The following is a 22277-nucleotide window of genomic DNA, read 5'->3' on the forward strand; positions in this document are numbered from 1 at the left end:
CCATAAGCACCTGTAGGGACGCCTACAGCATGGACTTAGGTATCTGGGCCCCCCAAAACCCCCTAAGCCCACCAGGGACCACTACAGCCTAGAGATAAGTATCTGTGCCCCCTGAACCCCATAAGCCCCCTCTGGATCCCTCCAGCCTGGATTTAGGTATCTGTGCCCCCTACGAACCCGCTAAGCTACCCAGGGACCCTCCAGCCTGGACAGAGGTATCTGTGCCCCCCCACAATCCCTAAGTGCCGAGACACCCCTCCAGCCTGGAGGTAGGTATCTTTGCAGAACACAAACTGCCTAAGCCCCCCCCCAATCGGGAACCCTCCAGCCTGGATCTAGGTATCTGTGCCCCCCCAACACACTAATTCCCCCTGGATTCCCTATTGCCTGGACTTAGGTATCGCTGCCCCCCACAAACCCCCTAAGCCTCCCAGGGACCCCTACAGCCTAGACTTATGTATCTGTACCCCTCAGAAAACCCCTAATCCACCCGGGGACCCCTACAGCATGGACCTAGGTATCTGTGCCCCCCAGGAACCCCCTAAAACCCCAGGAACCACTCCTACCTGGACATAGTTATCTGTGCCTCCCAAAAAAAACCTAAGCCCCCCAGGGACCCCTAGATCCTGGAGATAGGTATCTCTGCTGTCCACAAAAATTCCTTATACTCCCTGGAACCTCTCCAGCCTGGACGTACATAGCTGTGCCCCCCACAACCCCCCTAAACCCCTCGGGACCCCTCCAGCCTGGATGTAGGTATCTGTGCCCCCCCAAAGCCCTAAGCCCCCCCAGAATGCCTATAGCCTGGACGTAGGTATCTGTGTCCCCTACAATACAACTAAGCCCCCCCAGGGACCCCTCCAGGACAAACATAGGTATCTGTGCCCCTCACCAAGTTCCTAAACCCCCAGGTATCACTCTGCTCACCACAATCTCTAAGCCGTCCAGGGACCTCTCCAGCCCGGACGTAGATATTGGTGTCCTCCAGGAAGCCTTTAATCCCCACCAGGACCTCTACACCCTGGACGCAAGTACCTATGCCCCCACAGCCCCCCTAACTCCCCCAGAGTCCCGACCATCCTGGACATAGGTATCTGTGACCCTACGAACCCCTTTAAGTCCCCCAGAATGCCTCCAGCCTGGACGTAGCTATCTGTACCTCCCATGACCCCTAAGCTCACAGGGATCTCTACAGCCTCTATGTAGGTGTGATGCTCTGTGCATTACCCTGAGTGGCCACACAGTGTCACTGTTGCTCCATGCAGGAAATGCTCTGGGCATTACCCTGCGTGGTCACATGGTGTCACTATTGTTCCATGCGGGAAATGCTCTGGGCATTACTGTGATGGAGTGGGGACTGTCTGTGTGGGGGATGGGAGAGCAGTGGGTGACTTTAGGTGAGGGACAGGACCTAAGCCTGTAACTCGAGCTAGGCAGGGCTGAGAGAGTGAGCACCTTTGCCCGGGAAGCTGGACACAGGATGGGGTGGGCTGGAGGGAGTTAGTTCAGTTTTGGTTTGGAGCTGGGTAGTTGGAATTCAGAGAATCCCAAATTGGGAACTAAGCTTCCTGAAACCCCAGAAGGACTCGACTGACGAGTCCTGGTTGTGCCCCAAAGCCCTGCTGTATCCTTCGTCCTATTGGCCAAAACAACCCTCTGTTTTACTGGCTGGCTGAGTCAGTGTGTGTCCCTGGAAGTGGGTGCAGGGCCAGATTCCACCACATTCCATGACACCCCCTAAGCCCCTCTGGGACCCCTGCAGCTGGGACGTAGGTATCTGTGCCCCCCACCAAACCCCTGAGCCCCCCAGGGACCCCTACAGCCTGGACCTAGATCTCTGTGCCCCCCAGGAACCCCCTAAAACCCCCAGGGACCCCTTCAGCCTTGACATAGGTGGAACCCGTCTGCCAGGCTGAATTGATAGCAGCAAGGACTGGGTTCAATACATAGGGGTCCCTTCCCTATTACGTAATGCAAACCAGATCGAGACCTCACCCAGTGACATGGGAAAATTTTACATACACACCCCTAGGTGCCTCAAAGAGGCAATACTTCCCCTCTCGCAACCACAGAATCTGGGTATAGCAGAAAATGTTTAATAACGTGAGATAAACAACATAGCATTAAATTTGGAAAACACCTCAACTAGGCCGTGTCCTTTTCCCTGGGCTCTAGAATCTAGCAATCCCCAAATCACCCCAAGACTCCAAAGTACAATACCTCAAATATTTCAAGACTCCAGCAACCCCATAATCACCCACATTCCCGCAGCCCCAGAGTTCAAGAGTCTATCTGCCGGGTTTTCCCCCCTGCTAGCCTGGGTAGAAAGGGGCACCTTACGTGGTCCACTGCTGTCTGCCCTGCCTCTCCGTGGGATTCTGCTTCTACCTTTCCCACAAACTGCTCAGCTCAGTCCACCAGCTGCTCTGCTCCACCAGCCAACCTGTGATCTGCTCCAGTTGTCCCTCAAAACTGCTTAGCTTACTTCACTCCATGAGCCATTCTAAGTTTTCCACAAACTGCTCTTCTTCATCAGCTGCTCTGCAATATAGTTTCAAACTCCCCCACTATTTAACACAGCTTTTCAATGACCTCAGCTCAAGAACCTAATCTCCAATTATTAAAACAGTTAACACCCAACTCTACTATTCAACTGTTAAAAGACAAGATGATTTAATTGGTGTTTCTGACTCATCCAAGGAGCCCACTCCCTTGTCTAGTGAGTGCCACACAACTGATGGTGAGAATCCCTGTCTCAAAGCTGTTTCACAGTTCCTCATCCACACAATCAGGGTGACAACACTCCACATCTCACACCCCAACCAGAAATAAACAGGCGATACCATAGCTGCCAAAGTAACCATCCCAGGCTGCCGTGGCCATGTCACGCACGGTGGGTGTGTCTATGCAAACATGATCAGACCCTGAAATCCTTTTCCACACTTGCCATAATTCACCACCAGATGTGAGGGTGGAGTTCATCCTGCTTCTGCTTACATAGGTATCTGTGCCCCCCACAACCCCCTAATCCCACCAGAACCCATCTAGCCTGGATAAAGGTATCTGTGCTCCCCAGAAACCTCTAAGCCCCCCAGGGAACCCGCAAGCCCAGATGTAGGCATCTGTATGCCCCACACACCCCTTAATACCCACAGGAACCTTCCAGACTGTAGGTAGGTATCTGTGACCCCTAGAGCCCCACAAAGTCCCTCGGGACCCCTACAGCATGGATGTTTGTATCTGTGACCAACAAAAACCGCCCAAGCTACCCAGGGCCACCTACCATCAGGATGTAGGTATCTGTTCCCCCCCCAAACACACCTAATCCCCCCGGAACCCCTCCAGCCTAGATGTCGGTATCTCTGACGCCACGTATCCGCTAAGACATGACAGGACCCCTCCAGCATTGACATAGGTATCTGTGCCCACACAACCCTCCTAAGACCCCCCAAACCCCTCCAGCCTAGATGCAGGTATCTGTGCCCAGAATAAACCACCTAAGGTCCCTAGGACGCCTCTTGCCTGGATGAATGTATCTGTGCCCCTTACAAACCACTAAGCCCCCCCCAGGATCCCTATAGACCGGACGTATATATCTGTGCACCCTCACGAACCCACTGATCCTCCCAGCGACCCCTACAGCATGGAAGTAGGTATCTGTACCCCAAAATTCCCCAAAGCAACCCCAGGACCCCTACAGCATCGATATAGGTATCTGTGCCCCCGCACAACTCCCTAATACCCCCAGAACTCCTCCAGCCTGGCCGTAGATATTTGTGACTTCCAGGAACCCCCAAAGCCCTCCCCAGGACTTCTCCAGTCCCTACATAGGTATCTCTGCCCCCCACCAGCCTTCTAAGACCCATTGGGCCCCCACCAGCCTGGTTATAGCTATGTGTACGCCACACAAAACCCTAAGCTCCCCAAGGCCCCCTCCAACCGGTACGTAGGTATCTGCGCAACCACAAACCCTTAAGTCCCCCAGGGACCCCTCCAGACCATACGTAGCTTTCTGTGACCCTTACCAACTCCTTAAACCCCCAGGGACCACTACAGCCTGGACGTATGTATCTATGCTCACCACAACCCCCTAAGCCATCCAGGGACCTCTCCAGCCCTGACGTAGATATTTGTGCCCGTCATGAAGCCCCTAATGCCCACCAGAATGTCTCCAGCATGGACGTGGCTATCTGTGCCAACAACGACCCCTAAGCACCCCAGGGATCTCTACAGCCTCTACATAGGCGTGATGCTCTGTGCATTACCCTGCATGACCACATGTTGTCACTGTTCCTCTATGAGAGAAATGCTCTGTGCATTTCCCTGCGTGGCCACATGGAATCACTGTTGCTCCATCCAGGAAATGCTCTGTCCATTACCTGGTGTGGTCACAGGGTGTCACTGTTGCTCCATGCGGGGAAATGCTATGTGCATTATTGTAATGGAGTAGGGACAGTCTGTGTGGGGGATGGGAGAGCAGGGGGTGACTTTAGGACCGGACACGTGCTCAGCCTGTAACCTGAGCTAGGCGGGGGGAGGGGTCAGCACATTTGCCTGGGAAGCTGGACACAGGAAATGGCCAGCTGGAGGGAGTTGGGTTAGTTCAGTTTTGGTTTTGGTCTGGGTGGTTGGAATTCAGGGATTCCCAAACTCGGAACTACGTTTCCTGAACCCCTAGAAGGACTTGATTGTGGGGTCCTGCTTGTGCCTCCAAGCTCTGCTGTATCCTTCGCTCCTGTTGTCCAATAAACCTTCTGTTTTACTCTCTGGCTGAGAGTCACTGTGAGTCCCACGAAGGGGGGTGCAGGAAAGGACTCCCCCACACTCCGTGACAGACCCTAAGCCCCTCCGAGACCCCTGCAGCCTGGACGTAGGTATCTGTGCCTCCCACCAAACACCTAAGACACTCAGAGATCCCTCCAGCCTGAACTTAGGTATCTGTGCCCCCCACAAACCACCTAAGCCCTCGAGGGACCTATACAGCCAGAACATTGGTATCTGTACCCCATATAGACTCCATAAGCCCCTTGCGACACTCCAGTGTGCACGTAGGTATATGTGCCCCTCAGAAACCCTCTAAACCCCCAGGAACCCCTACAGCCTGGACATAGGTATTTGCACTCCCACAACCCCCCTAGCCCCCCCTCCCGGGACATCTACAATCTGGACGTAGATATCTGTGCCCCTCACGAAACCTCTAACCCCCCCTGGGAACGATACAGAGTGGACATACGTATCTGTGCCCACTCGAACCCCTAAAACCCACTGGTACCCCTACAGCCTGGACATCATAGGTGTCTTTGGCCCCCACAAATCCCCTAAGACTCCCAGGATGCCTCCAGCCTGGACGTAGGTATCTTTGCCCCCCAGTAACCCCCTAATCCCACCTGGTAACCCTACAGCCTGGATGTAGGAATATGTGCCCCCCAGGAACCCTCTAAGCCCCCATGGGACCCCTAGAGCATGGAGATTGGTATCTGTGTCCCCCCCAAGCTCTCTAAGCCCCCCAGGGACCGCTATGGCCTGGACATAGGTATCTGTGCACCCCGAGGCCCCTGAGATCCCCCGGACCTCTGCAGCCTGGCTGTAGGTGTGACTGTGCTGCCCGTGGGAGCCAGCTCAGCTCACTCAATCAGAGTGAATTGCAAACAAAACAGGGCAGACAAATCCCAAACGCTGCTGGTTATTTCAATACTTAGATTTACCAAGCCAGCACAAAGCAGCTTCTGCAATACCTCACTGGTTACTTAGAAGTTTAAACGACGCAGTTCCCTTAAAGTACCCAGCCTCAGGCCTCCGTCCAGACACACCTGTAAGATATGATGATGATTCCTGAAAATCTTAATTCATCATATAAAAGAAAAGATTCTTCCGATCCCAAAGGATCAGCCACATAACCAGGTTCAATTATAACTTAGATTTTACCTAAAATACATGCTATAGCCAATTCTTATTAACTAAGCTAAAATTTATTAGAAAAGAAAAGAGAGAGAATGTTGATTAAAAGATTAATAGACATATAGACTTGAATTCAATTTTTGAGGTTCAGATACAAAGTAGAGATGAGCTTGTAGTTGCCAAAAGTCCTTTTAGAAATAGTCCATAGGTTATAATCCAATGTCCATATTCAGGGTGGCTCCAGTCAATGACTGGGGATCTCAATCCTTGTGGCTTAAGGTTTCCCCCTCTTGAAACCCAAAGCAGATCTGAGATGAAGAAGGATCGTGTCCCAGGTTCTTAAACATTTCCAGCAGCCTTTCGGCCTGAGAAAACAATAGGCTTAACTCTCCTTCCAAGCATCCTGGCAACTAGTACAGAGTAATTTATTCATTAAACAGTTCAGATACAGATTACCACAACCTTCAAAGAGACACAGACAACAATACTATTATACTCAAGTATCATCATAAATGTTAATATTCTTTTTTTGCTCTTTGAATTAAAACTATAGCAATAGACAAGACTTGTTTGCCTACATCACAAGACCTGAGCAAACACCTCCCCTTCTACCTCTAACACTGCAGACTTGCATTTCAAAGCTCTGTTCATTTACATATCTTGTTAACCAGTTTTTAAGGTTCACCCACGGGTCAGGTCAGTCGGTGAGGTGAGTTAATTAACTCTTTCTTGCCCTGTCACCTTTCAAAGAGATATTAGATTATACTTATAATGTCACAGTCTCAGTGAGTTGACTGCTGCAGCTCCCCGTAGACTCTGCCTGCGCCTCTCACTGAGCTGGAGTACAGCAGGCGAGGGGAGAGCACTCAATGTATTGCATCAACGCTAGACGCGATATATCGACCCCCGCTGGATCGATCGCTGCCCACCGATTCGGCAGTTGGTATAGACATAAGCCGAGTATCTGGTGATCGGAGCTGGACCCCCGAGGGGGACACATTGAAGGAACTCAGGGGTTAAGGTGCCTCTATTGTCAACTGTCAGGGCTGCTGTGGCTCAGAGGAGGGTGCTTGACTGCCTGGCAGGCTTAGGCGCCGCAAGCCTTGGAGGTGGGAGAAGTGAAGCAGCCACGGTGTGCTCGGGGTGCTCGTGCTCGGAGCGGGGGTGAGCTCGGGCGAGGGGGGTGCCGCAGGGCAGAGCAAGAGAGTTGCCACAAGAGGGGAGCCTCAGGGTGGAGGGGGGAGCTGCCATGGGTGGGGCGCCTCAGGGCAGGGGTGCGGAGGGGGGAGGGTGCAAGGTGGAAGTTTCGCCTAGGGCATGAAACTTCCTTGCACCGGCCCTGCCCCACGCCCTGCCGGCAGCCAGCCCTGCACCCCCGGCCCTGCCCTGCCGGCAGTCAGCCTGTGTCTCCAGCCAGCCCTGCACCTTCTGCTTTGCCTGCACCAGCCACATCCTCCTTACCCTGTCTCCAGCCAACCCCTGATGCACCCCCCCGCCTGCAGCCAGCCAGCCACGCAGCCCTTGCCCTGCCTGAAACCAGACCCTACCTCCAACCAACCCCACATCCACTGGTGCCCTGCACTTCCCAGGGCAGTAGCCCTGCACATCTGCTTCAATGAGGGTGGCAGCGAGCAGCTGGGACCCACACATGTGCACACCCTAGGGTGACCAGACAGCAAGTGTGAAAAATCGGGACGGCGTGGGGGGTAATAGGATCCTAGATAAGACCCCAAAATTCGGACTGTCCCAATAAAATTGGGACATCTGGTCACCACAGCACACCCCCAGGACTCCTGAGTTCCATTGCTGGGTTTCCTATTGGTTCCTCTGCTGGTTGTTTTCCTTTTCCTGGGGACTTTCGGCATGTTGCTCCCCACTCTCGGGCTCTGTCCCCAGCAGTCAAATGGGGATTTCATAACTTCCCGCTATTGGAAAGTGCTGGGAGAATCTCCCAGCAAAAGCTGCTCTGACAGTGCTAAGCAGCATCTGACCAATCAAGGTCGGAGCTCACTGCCCAGGAGGAGTTCTTGGCTCTGCGGTTTCACTTCAGCCCAGTGTAGAGAGAGAGCCCTAACCATGGAGTTTGACTCAAGAAGACCAAGTCTCCAATTTGTTAAGGGTGTTTTGAATTTCAATCCTGTGCTCCAAAGTGCTTGGTGTCAGTTGTAAACTTTAGGAGCATGCTCTCCACTCCATTTTCCAAATCATTCATGAAAATATAGAATAGTACCTGACACCGGACTGATCCCTGCCAGACCCACTAGGTTCACCCTCCCCGTTGGGCAGCTAAACATGGAGAAGGGCTCCTGGAGTCTTGGCTTTCAACCAGCTCTGCACCCACATTACACTGATTGCAGCTGGACTGCATTTCCCTCGTTTGCTTCTGAGAATGTCCTATGGGACTGTGTCAAAAGCCTTAGTAACACCAAGCTAGATCCCATCTATTGTTTACTCACCTCTAACAGGCCCAGAACCCTGCCAAAGAAGGAAAGAGGATTGGTTTGGAATGATTTGTTCTTGACAATTCCACGCTCACTAGTCATAAGAACCAAATCATCCTGTAGGTGCTGCTGACAAACTGAGTGTTTAAGAATGTATTGCAGGATCTCTCCAGCTATGGCAGTCAGGCTAGCTAGTCTGTAAGTGCCAGAGGTCTTTTTGTTCCCATTTGTTCCTGTCTTGTTCATGGATGGGAAGATGTTCTTTTTCAGGGGTCTCAGACGAGAACTGGGGCATAACACCTGGTTTGTTAAGGTCACAAAAACGGAGGCAGGAACCTCTTCTCTCCTGCTGGCAAAGAACCACAGGTACCTAAAAGATAGGGACTCACATCTTTGAATGGGCTTTAAAAAGGCAGTGGTTAATAAGTTTGGCCCCGACCATTTCTTGTTTCCACAGACTAGACATTTTAGCAAACTTCAGAATTCCTTGGTGCTAAACACTGTGAAACTCCCCTTTCTCCTTCACAGAGGGCTTTAATACCCCTTCTCTCACTTGGGCTCTAAACTGCCCATAGTTCGAGAACTGTTCCTGTTCCGATTGGACAGATGGGAGAAGGGAAGTGACCTACCCAAGGCCTACACAACAAGGCGATGGCAGAGCCAGCAAGACAAGCAACCAGTTCTGATCCTGTTCTAACAGATGAAAACACCCCAGAGCCCAGGAATCGAGATGGTGGGAAAATCCCATTTAGACTAAACCACTTTGTTTCTCAAAATCATAACAAGTGGGATGAAAGATCTTTGCAAAAATATTTTGTGGCAAAACAAAAGCATCTCCTCTTTGTCAGAGTGTGTTAAATTGTCTCCTCGCACACAAAGAGGAGACACTTACATCTCAACCATTAGATAAGATGCTTCAATCTGAGCTAAGTCCTTGCTACTATTAACAATTTCAAAATAAAAAAATACAAATAAAATAGACTATTTCAGCTAATCTATTATGTCATAATCTGCTCTGAGTAAACATGATGGGAAACTTCATATTATGCACTACTTCTAGTGACACTCCCAAATGGATCCGCATCCTTCACCCACCATGAGGTAGGTAAGAGCGGATCATTATTATCCCTACTTGAAAGAGGGAGAAGCTAAGGCTGAGAAAGGAGAATTGACTTGTCTTAGGTCACACAGCCCGTCAGAGGCAGTGTTGGGAATGGGACCGAAGAGCCCTGATTTTCAAACAAACCATCGGATCTTGAATTTCAGACATTGAATGACCTGAATACTGTGCTCTCAGATGAGCTCCAGACCAACAACAGTGACAGTAATTATTCAGCAAGCATTTGAGGAGAACTGCAATGTTAGAGGGAATCATCAACTACTCAGAGACAATTAATGCAGAGAAACAGCAAAATTAATCAAAGATAGAACTGGTTCTGACTTATTTACTTGATCTTAAAAGAGAACAACAAGGACCTGAGTCTCCTCCCTGTCAATAACCCCCTGCTCAACCAATCAGGGTAGAGACTGAGGACGGGAGGCTGAGGGTTCTCACCAGAGAGCCCAAAGGATGGCCCAGGTCACCGGTGGGGATCACTGCCCGAGCACTATTTCAGTCCCACATTTTTGGGTGGACCTTCCATAGTGGGAGCTGCAGAGGACTTCCCTGCAACACACACACACACACCTCCGTCCTGTTGTTGGGAAGGGAACAGGAGAAAGGACAAAAGAAGCAAGAGAAGAAGAGGAGAGAGGGATGGAGGAAGAGGTGAAACAAAAAGGACAAACCCTAATGTCCCCAGCGATTCTGAGGGACAAAATCCCAGGTGCGCAATAAAATTCTGCCTCCTTAAGCTCGTGTTTTCCATGCCTAGAATTCACTTGTCACCAGCTAGATCAGACTGAACAGGTTTCAAACCTCCAGGAGGCTCTTACCTTCTAAACAGGGACGGCTGTTTTCTAGTAAAATCACTACAAGGGAAGGAGGAAACTCGAAAGAGGTTCCTCCTGGCGCTCACGTCCATGACCCCAAATAATCTCTCAGTCCTCAAAGAGAGACCTGGAGAAGGAAACGTGCTGAAGCAAAGCCACAGAGGTCTCTGAGGTTTCCCTGGCCCCTCGCCCCTGTCCTGCCTGGCTGATGTCAGCATCTCTCTGTGAGGTCACGACCTCCCCACCACCTTTGACCAATAGTCTGAGGTCCTGCAAAAGGCCTTTGTGATGTCACTGCCACACCCCTCCCTTGCTGGGCTAATGTCCTGCCCCTGGCCAGGCACTTTGGAGGTTTGAGCTACTCCCTGTGGATCACCCCACTCAAGGAGCGTTCGTTCTAGGCAGCAAGCCGGCTAGACAGGAAAACATCAGACGCTGCTCCCAATGCTACACTCGGTTTTTCAGAAATTAGTCGACTTCATGGTCAGAAGACACCATTAGAGCATCTAACCTGCATATCACAGGCCTCCTGTGTGACATAACAGCTACTTCGGGGGCAAACACATTCCAGAAAGGCATCTAGTCTTCATTAAATGACATCAGGAGATTGTGAATCCACCACTTTCCTTGGTAGCTTGCTCCTGTGGTGAATCATCCTCGCTGTTGACTATTGTGCCTCAGTTGTAATATGAATTTGTCTCTTTTCACTTTCCAGCCATTGGGTCTTGTTATGCCTTTCTCTGCTCCATTCAAGAGCCCGTAAATACCCAATCTTTTCTCTCCATTAAGGCCCTTCAACATTTCAATGAAATCACCTTTCAATCTTCTTTTGATAAGCTAAACAGGTTGAGCTCTTTCAATAGCTCACTGGAAGGCATTTTTCTCCAGCCCTCAGAACATTTGGTGGCTCTTTGCTGCCCTAGCTCCAATTTCACAACATCTTTTTCAAATGAGGATACCAGAACTGGAGGCAGTATAAAGGTTGTATAAAGGTAAAATTAAATAGGTTGCAGAGGATTTTTTTTTTAATTTCGGCTTTTGTTGCTAAAAATTTTGTCTCTGCGGTGAGAAAATACACTCCCCGAATGCCAAAATTTGAGCCATGAAAAGCGGCAGTGTGAACAGCGCATCATAGGTGGAGCTGTGCTCCCGGTGACAAAGCTCCTGCCCCTCATTGGAGGTAGTTTGGCTTTGTTGCCGGGGAAGCTCTCTCTCAGCGATAAGGACGGCCACACAGCGCACCTTACAGTGGCATGGTTAGAGTGGCACAGCTGTACCGTGGTAAGGTGCGTGGTGTAGACACAGTCTCAGAGCTGGGGAAAGCCGACAGGCGCTGAGGAGCACAGGGTTCAGACAGAGACATCCGTTAGGAGAGGAACTATTCAAAGGGATTCTCTATAGCCTAGTAAGGTGGAGAGGATGGAAGATGATAATGTACAGGTAGGTTCTGATGAGAAACAGTGAAATGAAAGAGTCTCCCTCAATTACATCATGTAATAGCAGACAGCTAAAATGGGACACATTTTAGAAGTGCTTAAATACAAACGCTAAACACAGTCTCAGAGCTGGGGAAAGCCGACAGGCGCTGAGGAGCACAGGGTTCAGACAGAGACATGCGTTAGGAGAGGAACTATTCAAAGGGATTCTCTATAGCCTAGTAAGGTGGAGAGGATGGAAGATGATAATGTACAGGTAGGTTCTGATGAGAAACAGTGAAATGAAAGAGTCTCCCTTAATTACATCATGTAATAGCAGACAGCTAAAATGGGACACATTTTAGAAGTGCTTAAATACAAACGCTAAACGTCTAAGTACTAAGACTGGTGAATTTGAGTGCCTGGTATTGAGTGACGATATTGATAGAATAGGTATCACAGAAACCCTTGCACCCCCTCCTGCACCCACATGGGGAGACTGACCTGTGTGCATGGAGCAGCTGGCATTGCTGCCCCCCACTCCTCCCTGGAACGCTGCTCATCTGGGCACCCCTAGGGGCTGTGGGATGTGGGGGCAAGAAGTGAGATCATCCGAGCTTCCTGCATGCAGGTCACATTCCTCAGCCGGGCTGCATAGCGGGAGGGCAGAGAGCAGCAGCTTCTGATGCTCCCCTCACAGCACAGCCCAAGTGGGAAAAGTGACCAGGACGCATGGAGCACATAGGTTTGCTCCTTACTCCTCTCAAACCTCTGTGGACCCATGGAGGAGCATTGGGGCAGGGGAGAGCAGTGAGCACCTTTGCACTGCCACACGGTGCCCTTTGACCCCTGGAGCCCTGGGCGGCTATCGGGGGACACCACCCCTAAGGCCGGCCAGGCTCCCCAGAACGAGCAGCAGAAAACACAGAGACTGGCCACACACTGAGCAGTGGTAGCCTGGGCGGCTCGTAATGGAGGCTCAGGGGGGAGGGGTGTCATAACATTTTTTTCCAGATTTGGACCTTAGCGTCCAAAATATGGGTGTTAGCATGGAAACCTCCGAGCTTAGTTACCAGCTTGGACCTGGTAAAGCTGCCACCAGCCAGGGATTTATACAGTGCCTGGCTCACTGTGGTCTCCCCAAAACCTTCCCCGGGGGACCCCCAGACTCAGATGCCTTGAGTCTCACAACAAAGGGGAATAAACCATTTCCCTTCCCCCTCCTCCCCTCCAGGTGTTCCCTCCCTGGGTTCCTGGAGAGATATACAGAAGCAAGCTCCGTGAATCTAAACAGAGGGACTTCCCCCTCCCTGTTTCCAGTGTGCACGTAGGTATATGTTACCAAGATAGCTAATCTCTCTTCCCCCTTACCCAGAGGGTATGCAAAGTCAGGCTAGTTAATCTAACACAACGAGATTTTCCCCCTGACTTCTTCCTCTCACCAATTCCCTGGTGAGCTGCAGACTCAATTCCCTGAAGTCCCCACTAAAGAAAAAATCCAACAGGTCTTAAAAAGAAAGCTTTATATAAAAAGAAAGAAAAGGACATAAAAAAGGTCTCTCTGTATTAAGGTGACAAATACAGGGTTATTTGCTTAAAAGAAAAAAATGAATAAACAGCCTTATCCCAAAAGAATACAATTGAAACATTCCAGCAACTACAAACATGTAAATACAAAAAAAACAATATAAACTTATTGTCTTATTATCTTTGTACTTACAACTTGGAAACAGAAGATTAGAAAGGCAGGAGATAGAAAAATCACTCTCATAGCCGAGACGCCACAGACACAAGACAAAGAACAAAGAACTCACACACAAACTTCCCTCCACCCAGATTTGAAAAACTCTTGTTTCCTGATTGGTCCTCTGGTCAGGTGTTTTAGGTTACTGGTGTTACCCCTTTATAGGTAAAAGAACATTAACCCTTAGCTATCTGTTTATGACAAGGGGGCTCAGCCTCCCCAAACCTTGCACTGCCAAGGGGACAGTGGGGCCCATGATCAGGGGCCCTGGCCAAGTTAGGTCCCCCTGGAAAAGTCTCCCCTATGTCAGCCCCAGGGCTGGAGGAGCTCCCACTCCCTGTTACAGCCCAGGGGCTACAGCAGGGGCACAGAGCTTCTCTGGTCTCAGGGCCACAGCAGGGCAGGGGTAAAGGAGTGATAGGGTGGGGCTGGTGGGGGAAGGAGTGGAACAGAAGTGACAGTGGATGGGGCCATGGGTGGAAGGGGGTAGAGCCACAGACAGAAGGTAGGGGCATGGTTCTGGTGCTGGGGCCCCCACACTTGTTCTCCCTTTACCGGGGGTTTGGCATCACTAGCCCCGGCTTAGCGAGTAGGGTTCAGTGGTCCCCATAATGTGGGGTGCGACTCCTAGGGGGACACAGAGGAACATTCATGGGGACACCTCAGGACCTGAGCCAGCCCACATAGAGGGCAGGGAGGGAGCACCACTCTGCCACAGCTCTTCCCCAACCCCACCCTCAGCCTGAGACTCTGGCTCCCAGCCCGGCATCGACCCCTTTACCCCTGTCCGCACCCCTCTCTCCAGCAAGCATCAGCCCCACTCCTCCCAGCCCCGGTTCTTGACCGTGGCTTCCGAGGGGCCACAGCCATGGCTAAGAGAGCACAATGTGAAATGTTTGGGGACCACTGGTTTAGGGTGACGTCCTCAATCACTTCTCTGCAGTCCAATAAAAGCTATTCCTCACTCACCTACCCCTCCATCAGGACGGACTAGGTATGTTCTGCTGCCCTTCACTCATACAGGAAGGAGAATAACATTTCATTCCACTCAATCCTAAAGTGATTTGTAACCCAAGACCATCCCAAACTGGTCATTTTGGGGAAGCGGCCCCATCATGCTGCATAGTTAGGCAGAGTAGGTGTGTCTATGCAAACACGGTCTGTTCCTGAAGTCTTTCCCCAGCTCCTCACTAGGTGAGAGAGGGGAGCTCATTCAGACCCTGCTTACGCTTAGTATTTAAAAACTCCTTCGTGTCCCTATCTCTGCCGGCCTTAGATTTCTCCTCCTGTCCGTTTTTTGACAGCTCAGATGAGGTGACCGAGTGGTTAAGGTGATGGACTGCTACCCCATTATGCTCTGCTTGCATGGGTTCAAATCCCATTTTCATCAGAGGCATTTAGTCTTTACCCTCCTTTATAGACAACCATCTCCCCCTTTGGTACAATAACAGATCAAACGATATTGCTTCTGTTACCCAAAATTGGGTCAGTTAGTAAGCTTAGAGAGGACTAATAATGCCCCTCCCCCCCAGAGTTTGGCAGAAAGTAGCATATTTATTAGCTTGATAGCTAAGCTCAAAAAAAGGGATGAGGGAGGGTGTCACACTCATACTCACGCTCCCAGGACAGGCCTGGCAGTGGAGATGTCAGGATCCTTTAAGGTAAGTGTCCCACAGCGCAGCGATGGACGGTGCGTGAAGATCAGTCTCCCTGAGGTGCAATAGAATGTAACACAGCGAACCACTGGCCAGATGGGCCGGGTGAAAGGCATTCACTGGAGGTAGAAAGGAGAGTGGGAAAGCCACTTCACAGGCATTCAAATAGGGAAAGGACACAAGCTGGGGGAGTTTAACAGACCTTTTGAGCATATAGGTTATACAGAGCATACAGATCACTGCTGCTCCTACAACATGATAAGTTCTCAAGCAGCATGTTTCTTACTTTGCCCATCTGTCAATTTTGATGATTATTGATGGAAATATTTTGCCATTGGGTTGTGTGTTTACACAGAAATTGACATTTACCAACAAATACACAATTCTTCCAAGCCTGCCTAGTCTGCAGTTGATGGGTTTAGAGGGACACATTCACTCTTCCAGGTCCCCATTCCAGGCCTGTGCTCTCCAGGTTGTCAACTTCCCGCACTGCTGGGATCCTTCCCTCATCTCCCCCCAAACCACTGCCCCACCCCGACTTCTGGGGTCCCCTCCCTACACTGTCTAACTCCACTGCTGGCAGGATCCCTTCCTGTTCCTTTCATTTCCTGCCTCCACTCTGGGCAAAAGCTCTGCACTCTTCCCACACCAGAAGTTGAACCCAGGCCACCTGGGTGAAAACTAGGAATCCTGACCACTAGCCCATATGGGACTATTGTTGCATCTGACGAAGTGGGTATTCACCCACGACAGCTCATGCTCCAATACGTCTGTTAGTCTATAAGGTGCCACCGGATTCTTGGCTGCTATTATTACTACAACTCAGGCCTTGGCTACACTGGAGAGTTACAGTGCAAGTGGTGGCTTTACAGCGCTGTAACTTACTCCCCGTCCACACTGGCAAGGCACATACAGCGCTGTATCTCCCTGGCTACAGTGCTGCATGTGCTCCAACTCGACGAGAGAAATAAAGAGAACAGAGCTGGTGATGCAGCGCTGTGGTGCCAGTGTAAACAGGATTAATCTTACTACGCTGTCACTGACCTCCGGAACCTTCCCTTAATGCTTTAAGTAGAGATAACGCTCTTTGTTTTGGTGTGATGCCTCTGTTTGTTTTGTTGTGAGCTCAAGGCTCCCGGAGCTGCTTATCTAAAAACCAAACACAGTTACTGTTTACAGTGAATGAGCAGAGGCAGGGGGATCCCTTTGGAACACCCACAGCTGGTGTTTGCTTGAGGAGAGAAGCAGCCGGTTGGGCACGGGGGGGGGGGTCTGTTTTGGATCAGCGGCTTATCTAGTCTGTGAGGAAAAAAACAAAGGCGGCTATTTGCATTTAGTGAATGAAAGAGGGGTGGGGGAGGAGGCTTGAACTTGCCAGGCAGGGAGCTGACACAGTGTCAGCTCCAAAAATCCACTCGCTCTGTCTCCCCCACGCTCTGTGTCACACTCCACCCCACCCTCCTCTTTTGAAAAGCACATTGCAGCCACTTGAATCCTGGGATAGCTGCCCATAATGCACCACTCCCAACAGCGCTGCAAATGTGGCCAAGACAGAGTGCTGGTAGCTGTCAGTGTGTCCACACTGCAGCGCTTTCCCTAAACAGCTGTAGGAAGACAGCTTTAACTCCCAGCGCTGGACAGCTGCAAGCATAGCCAAACCCTCTCTAAGCCGACCCCTTATGAGAACAGCAGGGACTAGCATGACTAGATGTCCCGATTTTTGGGTCTTTTTCTTATATAGGTGCCTATTAACCCGACCCCCATCCCAATTTTTCACATTTGCTGTCGGATCACCCTAGCAGGGGTTGCACACAGGGCTGCATTAACCTTCAGGTGCTGAGGTTTCCTTCTCTCCATTCCCAGAGCCTGTGATCAGGAAACAGACATCAGGGCTCCCAGGTGCTGCACAGACCATGACTGAGATCAGACCCCATATTATGCAAGGTGCTGTACAAACCCTGGGCAACACTGAGACACCCAGGAGGTTCCCCTCAATTTCCCTGAGCCTCTGCTGCCCAACTTCTTCTGAATCCCTCTGGCTCCCCCCCCCCCACAAAAAACCCATCTTTCCAAACAGTCCTTCTTTCCTTGCCCTCTGATTCTGTTTTCACACCCTGGGACCATCTCCTCTCTTTGTCTCTCCCACTCCAGGTGAAGTAGAGATGGAGGCAACTTCAGCCACTGGAGTCAGCCTCAGCGAGCACTGCAGCCGGTCCTGGTTGAGAGGGGGTTTTTGCAGACACAGGAAGGGAGCAGGAGTGTGCTGGGAAGAAGGCGGCAGGAGAACAAAGCTCAGAGACCCAACATGGGTAAATTCCAGGGAGCGGGGCTCTGACACATCCCAGGTGCGGGCAGCTCCTGGGGGCGGGGCTCTGGCTCAGCTCGGGGGCGGGGCAGCTCCTGGGGGCGGGGCTCTGGCATATTGTGACGCGGAGCCCGGGCTGAACAGCTGCTTCCTGGTTCTCCACATGCTGCCAGCAGCGCTGGAGCTGCCCGAGCCGGAGCGGAGCCGCTGTTCTTAGCTGCAGCCAGGATCTGCCCCCGGCCCCGCTGGGATCCAGGTGGGGACAGTGACTGGGGCCCGGGGGTTCCCCTTGGTGTGGCTGGTGGGGGCGGGAAGGGAGAAGCCGGAGCTGCAGGCGGGGGAAGGGCGGTGGGACATTGTGACCCGGAGCCTCCGGGGAATGAGAGGCGTTCGGGGGCAGGAAAGTGAGTCTGCCCAAGGGAGCCTGGGAGAAGCCTTGAAGGCGCCTCGGCCCCAGTGAAGCTACAGGAGGATCCGCCCGCCCACCCCGCTGGGATGGGGGGGCCGGGGCCCGGCCGTCGTGTGGGGGGGAGGGGCGGACCCCGGGCCCGGCGGGGGGGGCGGTGTATTAAATCCCTCCCCATAGCAATGTGCTACTCCCGGGCACTGCGCATACCCAGTAACAGCCACTGAAGCCGCTGCCCTTCCCCCTGCCCGGACCAGCCGTAACGTTCCGCCGGGCGCTGGGGGCGGGGCTGGAGCGGGGCGGGGGAGTAACAGGGAGCGTGGGAGGGGCGGGCGCAGAGCAGAAAATTGATGGGTGGGGGGGGTCAGGCAGCTGGAGGCAGGGTTCGTGGGGGGCTAAAGTTCACAATCCGGGCTGGGGGGAGGAGCAGGAGTTGAGCTCAGGGGGAGGCGCTGGCAGAGCCCCCCCCTATAGTGTGAGGGCGGAGGTGTCGAGGAGGGAGGAGAAGCCGGAGTTGCAAGGGGGGGAGGTCACTGGGGTGGGGGGGGTAGATCTGTCTCTGTGCAGCCAGGACATTCCCGGGGTGGGAGGGAGGTGAGTTAACTGGATCCTGTCCCTGTTTTTGCCACTTCCTCCCACACACACATTCTCTCAAGATTTCCCCTTTTCTCTCTCATTATCAAACGTGGCTATAAAATCCAGGGAGATTCTCCTCCCCCCCCCCCAATGATCAGCTCTCTAATTGCCTCTGATTTTCCCTTTTCTCTCCATACTTCTCAAATGTCAATTTAAAATCTCTCCGATAGAGGGTGGATTTTCCCACTCATTTTATCTGCAGCGGTTTGTCCTTGTTTGGGTGGGAAATTGTTGCCCTGGGTCATTCCCCAGAACATGGCTCCACCTGGAGTGGGATGGGATGAGGTTCCCGTTCTCTGCCAGGGCAGGGAAGGGAAGGGAGGAGCACATCCCCCATGGAGACTGCCCAGACCCCATTTCCCAATTCCCCTGCGGCCCCCTTCCATTGTCCAGGGAGCCTTCCAGCTCCCCCCCGCCCTTAAATCAGCTCCTCAAAGGGCTCTGAGCTGCTCACGTGAATGGTTGTCCCGTGGCCGGGGGGGACCATCACATTCTGTTTATGTATTGGACAGTCATATAAAATCCAGTCCAAAAGTCCCCCTTTTCCACTAGTTATTTAATAGCAACATCAAATCCCCTCCGATCTTGGTGGTTTTCTCTCATGTTATCAAATGTCCTTTGTGACAGGGTTCTCTCTGCTTGTCTCAAAGATTGATATAAAATACCCCAAACATTTGCCCCACTTCTCTCTAGTTGTTTTATTTCTAATTGAATATGATGGGTTGTTTCCCAATGTGCTAAGATGCAGCCGCCTCCGGGGTGGATCCATGGTGGCCATTATTTGCTAGTGACAGCCCGTGGATCTTTCTTGCCCTCCAGGTCTTCCATTCTCCTGTTAAAGAAGCACTCCCCAGGCTCCCTCTGCCTGTGTGACTGGCCAGCAGGAGGTGGTGTTAACTTTCTAGCCACTTCTCACACTCTGTGAGGTAACACTTGCAGGGGCAGGGAAGGTGTCTGTGTGGGGAGATTGCAGCTGAAGGGGCATTGTGGTAGGGAGAGGCTTCTGGGTGGATGGGCAGGGGGTACCCTAGTCAGGTTGGTGGGTTGTGGAGGTTTGGGGTTTTCGGGGGTGGTGGTTCTGATGTGCCCATCCCTGAGGCTATGGGTCCTGGAGGTGGGTATTGCTGGGGGCCTGGTGGCTGCAGAACAGTGGGGGTGGGTGTCTCTTGGGGAGGCGGGACAGATGGTTAGAGGGAGCCTGGTTCTGTGCCAGGGGCTCTGTCTGTGCTTCCCCCGCTGGTTCCTTGTTTTGTTGCCATGCCCAGTGCACAGAGCTGGGGGAGGGGATCCCTGGCACTAGGTGAGGGCATGCCAGGGAAGCAGAGTGATGGGTCGCACTGTAAAGCATCAGGGGGTCACACTGGGCAGAGAAGGGGATGCCAGGCAAATGTCAGGGTAGATCGTTCTGGAGGGTGAGGAAGTTTCTAGGCAGGCAGTGAGGGACTGAGTTCCCAGTGGGGGGGGGTCCCTTGAGGGGGTCCCTGGCTGCTGGGGGCTCTTGGTGGGGGGAACCCTTTGGGATTCCCAACCTGGCAATCATCGTGTGGTGGGGGTTCTCTGGCCGGTGGGGCTTTGAGGGGTATCTGGGGTCCCTGGCCAGGGACTCTGGGGGCTGCTTCCCAGGGAATATCTGATGGGATCCTGGCTGGGGGGTGTCTGGGGCCCCTGGCTTGGGGGTCTGGGCTCTGGGTACTAGGGGGTGTCTGGGGGCTGCTGCTAACCATGATCCTTCTCTCTGGTCAACTTGTACCAGAGTCCTGGCTCCTAGTCACTAGGTCACCAAGTCCATTCCCCAGTCACGTGCCCTGTCACTGTGATAACTTTCTGTCCACTTAGCAAACACTGTTAGTGTGAAATCACAGAATTTACTTTTCTCATCTTTGGAAAACTGCAGGAAATTTCGGTTCCATTTGGAAAAATTTTGCCCCCAGTCCTTGTCCTAGATCTGCGGGGGTGAGGGAGGTGGGAAGGGAGTCAGCACTGCCACACGATGGTCTTTTCCACAGCGTTCTGAACTCATTCTTTCTGAAATCCGGTGTCATTGAGACCGTTGTTAATCCAGAGTCACTGTATGGAAAGACAAGGAGTGATTCCAGATGGACAGTGGGTCAAATGAGATCAGCCATTCTCCCTGTGAGGAGGGGCTCCCATTAGCTGCTCTCCCCTGAGAGCTAAAGGAGGGAAGCTGCTCATACACTCTGTCCCTCTCTGCTCAGGATATTGGGGTTCAACTTCCTGGGTCAGATGCTGCAGCCTCCATTGTGATCTGGGAGACCAGGCTTGGCAGCTGCTGCTCCCCCAGTGGGGCTCTGTGCTGGGAAGTGATCTTAATTAAAGCTTCTTCTCTGCCCGGCCCAGGGGATGACTTTCTGCAGCTGGTCCTAGCCCCCTAGGGCAGTTCTGGGCCCTGTAACTACTAAATTCTGAGCCAGAGTCTCCAGGTAACTGAAAGACCTCAGGGAATGTCCTAGGGTCTGGCAAGAAAGTGACTCTGCACAAACAACACCACCTCATTTCTCCTCCCATTAGCGATTGCCAGGAGGAAATCCAGCCATGGGAGAGCAAAGCCCCCAGGAATGGGACTGTCCCAGCCAGAGGGGCAGGGAGAGAGGACAGGGGAAGGAGAGACTGAAAGGGGCAGTGGGAGAAATGAATGTGGGGGAGAGATTTCCAGCTCTCTAGTCCACCCAGACACATGTATTGCTGCATCCCGGGGCAGAAGCACTTTCCAGTGAACAAAACAAGGATCAGACAGAGCAAAAGCCAGTTCCTGACTCCATATTCCCCCTGCTGGGGTGTGGCTGCCGTGGGGTCAGTGTCTGAGGGAATCCCCCACAGTGACTCCTTTGGTTCTGCTCTTTTCTAGCCTTGTGTTCAGAGAAGGGGTGAGGGGAGAGAGAAGGGAGGTTAAAAATGTGTCTGTGGACTTAGCCTGGCAGGAGGGGCCAGGTCTAAATTGTAATAAACAGATTGAGCATTTCCCAGCATGACAGAATCTAGGGTGTCTGTCTGCAGGGAAAGGGCCTGGGGGAATTGTGATGTGAAATTAACTAAAACCGGTTGTGAAACGCCCACAACTGCCCTTCTCCCCCAGACAGGCTGCAGAATGTTTTGCTCCAGCTCATCCCAGCCTGGCGTGGGACAGGGAAGAGAAATGGCTGCAGTGGAGTCAGTCCAGGTAGAGATTATGGGGGGGTTGCTGGTGGGTTCCTGCTGGAGGAAAGGGAGAGCAAATACACCAGAGGTGGGAAGTTTTGCAGAGTCTGGTTTGGAGGTTGGAGCGGGGCAGGAAATTCACAGCGTGGGGAAAGGAGGAGGCCAGGGTGTGGCAGACCTGCTGGGAGTTATTTACTAAGTGGCCTAGATTCTAGGAACAGACCCAGGAGGTTTGGAGGTGGAAATGCCCTAATTTGTGAAGAGAGAAAATAACCCACCTACATGGAGCTAGTCAAACTGACCAGACTCCTAGTGCTGGAGCCTGACCTCATTAACCATCAGCTGCTGTGAGATATAAAGGGGACACCCGTGAGTCAGGCTTATTGGAGTTGCCTCTCCCTTCATATCCCGCTCCTCACAATGAGGAGGGTGTTGGGCATCCTACCAGCGAGCTCTCCCTGGACTCTGCTAGGGGCTCCATCTCCTGTATCAGTCAGTGGCTAGTAGGGGGGTGATGGATATGCTGGGAGAGATAAGGGGCTCTCTCTTCATCCCCTCACCCTGGCATTTGCTGGATACTCTGAGCCAGGTCGAGGTGGGACTCTCCTGACTATGATCCACCCAGAGCTTCCATTTGATTCACTCTTCTCTGCCACAAATAGTGGGGCTGTGAGTGGGGCAGCAAGTCC

At 52.2% G+C, this 22277-nt stretch overlaps 1 protein-coding gene, 1 non-coding gene and 1 pseudogene across 2 annotated transcripts in view; 2 read left to right on the forward strand and 1 right to left on the reverse strand.

Moving 5' to 3' along the window:
• The window catches only part of LOC127053869 (zinc finger protein 883-like), a 433432-nt pseudogene that overhangs the window by 272635 nt on the left and 138520 nt on the right, over positions 1-22277 (reverse strand).
• LOC127053665 (zinc finger protein 560-like) overlaps positions 1-22277 on the forward strand; it is a 159015-nt gene that overhangs the window by 96868 nt on the left and 39870 nt on the right. The window lies entirely within an intron of this gene.
• Positions 14739-14820, forward strand: TRNAS-GCU (transfer RNA serine (anticodon GCU)). Its single transcript has one exon. It is a non-coding gene; the product is annotated as a tRNA-Ser (tRNA).

The sequence above is a fragment of the Gopherus flavomarginatus genome, chromosome 6, assembly GCF_025201925.1.
Source record: "Gopherus flavomarginatus isolate rGopFla2 chromosome 6, rGopFla2.mat.asm, whole genome shotgun sequence".
Classification (NCBI taxonomy): Eukaryota; Metazoa; Chordata; order Testudines; family Testudinidae; genus Gopherus; species Gopherus flavomarginatus.